The following is a 4,155-nucleotide window of genomic DNA, read 5'->3' as shown; positions in this document are numbered from 1 at the left end:
CATCTCTTGTTTGCTTGTGCCTGGCTCCCTTATTTGAATACCAAAGGAACTGAAAGCAATTCAATAACTTGTTTGTAGCAGATATCCTTAAAGATTTAGCATTATGATATCACAGCTTAGTACAAAACAAAAGAAATATAAGATAAACAACATGAGATAAATTTTAAAAAGTCTGAAACAAAAATTAAGAAAAACTAAGCAGTATTTTTGCAGCTCAGTTTGTCATACACACACATGAGTTTTTATAGAGAGTTTTACAATTTATCAGTTACAGCACAGACAGGTCTTGCCTCCACCAGTCCAATGCTCACTCACTATAATGAGTATATTTTTTCTTACTTACAGCTGGTAACACATGTTTTTCTGTAACAGCTCATGCTGTGTGAGGAGGAAGCATAAGGCTCTGGTACTTCTTCATCTTCCAAGTTCTCTAAAATTTAGAATATCTGTTCAGACAGAAAACATTTTGCAGACATTTATCTTCTTGTATATTTACACTGTTATATATTTTCAATTTATATTGATTTATGAGTAATAAGATAATTAGAACACAAAGGTTGGATAAATGTCAGTGAAGACGTCAACAAAGTCAATTTAACCCTGGGATTCCAAAATCAATCTTTGATTTTTTTTTTTTAAATCAACACTTTCCAATAACCTACTACCCTTTAGAAAGATCTGGATCAGCACTAGCTTTCCACAGACATTTTAACAAAGGAGATGACTGTACATTATGAGCAGTGGTTCTTTCACCTCTGTCCTTCCCAACATCAGTGTACATTCTCCTTGGCTCTCTCTGCAAATATAAAGAGCAAATGCAGACTCTAAAACACTGGGGCAGTGGCAATGGGGGTTTTATCACTTGTGTGCCCCTTCAGTCGCAGGCAGAGGGGTCTGAGCTGGGGCCGGGGTTTGGGGACAGCAGGAACAAGGTCCTGAGAACACCTGTGGTGCCTGGAAGGAAGGTCACAGGCTCTGTGAGTGCTCAAGCTCATTCTCACATCTGGGTGAGGGCAGTAACCATCCAGGCCCATCTTCTGCAGCCAGCCTTGAGGCCAGAGCTGATTCCTGAGAGTGAAACACGGCAGTGTTCCTGTTCCTGCAGCCCTGCTCCTACTCTCCACTTCATGGCCACTGGATGTGGGTGCAAATCCCAACAGAGTAACTTCTGAAGTGTCCCAGGTTTCTGAAGGAAACATCCCAATTTCCCCACCGTGCACTGCTCACCTCCTGAAGGAGGAGTGCAGATCACCCTGGGACCCCCTTGGCCCCTCCCCAGGCTGCCAAACGCAGCCCCAGGCACAGGACAGCAGGTGAGTCCCCAGGGGAATGTCCCAGCCAATATGACAACTGCCCTTGTGCTGCCAGAAGGCACCTTCCTACCATGCAGGCTTCCAGCCAGGGCCCCCCAGTGACTCCCAGTCCCTACAAGAATGGATGGAGAAAGTCATACTTCTCTTCTGCAAGACAAAAAGGAAAGTTCAGAAAAACCCAGGCTGGAAATAATCACATCCATTGAGGCTCTTGAGGTCTTCAGGTCATTTCCCACCTCCTGGAGGGCAAGGGAGGCAGGTGTCCTGTTTGCAGAGAACCAGCCTGGGCAGGTCCATCACCAGCTCTCCTATCTCTGCTCTGATCCCACACAGTGCAGACCTGATGTGATGAAAAGACACAAAATTTTGCTTCAGTTTTCGGTCTGTGAATTAAAAATAATTGATTTTCTTTAGATTTTGTTCTTTAAAGTTCTCCTTCCCTACTGTTAGATACATTTTTAGGCACAGTTTTAATGACTGTTTTTATAAAAGTATTACATGGACCTGATTTTTTCAATTAGTTCTCAAAGCCAACTGTAAAGGCATTCAGGTGTGACAGTGGCTGAGGTAGCACTGTGTGATACCTGGTATCTGCCCCAGAGACAACAAAAAGTTACCAGGCTAGGATCTGGCTGCCCCATTGTCCAGTCCTGCTGTGCCAGGAGGAGTCTTGGTGACATCCAGTGTTCCCAAAACCCATCAGGCAACGCACCCCTCTGTCCACACAGCTCCCCCAGACCCTGTCTCCTGAAATCCAGACAGCTATTTACCAGCTGCCTAAACAAGTTAGTTAAGCAGGTGCTGTAAGTTATGATGAGGGTAATGGATTTTTCCAGAACCAAACCTGTTCCCCTGGCTGAATGTCAGTGCATGAGCAAAGTGCCACTTACATGGCATCCAGCATGTTCTGAGAGGAGCAAGAATCATGTCTGGGACAGCTCCTGTTTGCTAACCTGACACCAGAGTCTGTGCTATGACAATATACAAGCAGTATTAAAAATTATTATGACAATATTGAAAAAAACACAGTGTCATTTAGAGCAAACAAGAGGCTGCTCAGTTCTATTTGACTCTTCTTTTTTTCCAAATCAGTGTAGTACACATACACACACATATGATACACCTGGGTTTGTTAAAGGTGAATGCAGGTGAAGGATCCAGACCTTATGTAAAAACATGCTTACCTTTTTCTTCTATATATATTTGAGAGCCATCCCCCAGCTGATTTATTTCAGTAGCTGAAAATGTGGCTGACAATTTAGAGAGCAAGTGGTATATCAGAACAGGACAGGCCCATGGGGAGGTGACAGTGCCTGATCCCCTCCACCTAAATCACCCCAACTCTGACTCCTGCCCTGCACGAGGCACACCTTTGGGACAGAATTCGAAGACTTCAGAAACCGCACACTGGAAACCTGTGCTGGGCAGACTGGGGTGACCATCATCTGAACACGTCTGCATCCCCTCAGCTGGAGACAAGCAAATACAGGGCTTCAGCTGACACCTGATGTCACTGTGCCTCCCACCTGGGTAGCTTACAAAGGGATGTCTATCCTTGACTGGCTCGTTGAGGTTGATAAACTCCCATGGCAACTTGATTATTGAATTAGATAGAGAATTTAATATCACTACTACGGATGCCTTGTGCATTTGTTTTTACTTTAATTGCATTTTGATTATTCTTTCTTTAACCTTTGATTAGTGCCACACAGACAATTGGCAGCTGTGTCTTCAAATCTGCATGAACATTTCTGTTTATTTTTAATAACAATTATATATAAAAAAGTTCTTACATGTTCCTATCATAGCTACGAGTCACCTCACACCATGGCCTCATTCCTGACCTCTGCACTAGTCTGCTGCCACTCTACTGCCTGTCACCAGTTTGCTTTACAAAGGCAAAGGAGTTTAAACAGCCCTGAGCACTGAATTGAGGGGCACATGCTGTGGTCGAAACACTGCAGGCTGCAGCTAAGGGGGTAAAGTAGGAGGGAAGAGAGAAAGTTAACAAGTTGCCCAGCAGAAATGCTCAGCTCCACTTGGACTTGGGCCTCTCAGAATGGACCCCAGATATTTGGCTTTAGAGATGATAACAGTTCATTAAATTAAATCTAGATTGCAGACCAGTAGTTATCCCCCAGTGCTTCCAGTCACATCCCACTCTATCAGGATACAAGCCTCACTTTCCCCAGCATGCTGCATGGTTTCTCCATGTTTCTCCATCTCAGACACAGGTCCGGCCCCAAAAGCAAGAGAACAGGGTAGTTGTAACTTCTGCTTGAGCAGAGAAGCAGAACTTCACCTTGCCAGTGTGTCCAGGTCTCCTCCCTTCCAGTTTTGCTGGACCTGCATGGATAAGCAGAGGTTACAGAATTAATCTCTCAGTAAGAAAAAGCTAGTTTTGAATTCAAAAGCAACCTTTTTCATTTGCTGAGTTGAAGCTCATGCCTCATTTTCCCCCTCTGCGCTCCGGGGTCCCGCAGGGATGGAGAGGGGGCTGGAGGATGCTCAGTGATGGACTCAGAATAAAACCAGAGGTGTCCAGTGTCTCACAGCAGTGACGAGGGCTTTGGCAGCCACTTGAGCAAACCTGAAAAGGGAAGAAAACACCGATGCATGTTCTTTGAGCCTGACCCTGCTTCTGCAACAGCAGGGGGCACATGCCGTGGAGAGAGGGGTGTTAAGAGACAGTGCCTGCACCTTCTCCTTGCAGGCACAGCGACAGGGGCCCTGCTGTTGCTGGAGCAGGTGGTGCCCTGGTGGCAGAGGTACCCTGGTGGCAGCAGTGCCATCCCCAGGTGCCTCCCGGGGTCATCGAGGCCAAGGGCTGGCTGGGCAATGC

The sequence above is a fragment of the Myiozetetes cayanensis genome, unplaced genomic scaffold (genome assembly GCF_022539395.1).
Source record: "Myiozetetes cayanensis isolate MyiCay16 unplaced genomic scaffold, myiCay2020 scf17, whole genome shotgun sequence".
Classification (NCBI taxonomy): domain Eukaryota; kingdom Metazoa; phylum Chordata; class Aves; order Passeriformes; family Tyrannidae; genus Myiozetetes; species Myiozetetes cayanensis.
This window is presented reverse-complemented; position numbering follows the sequence as displayed.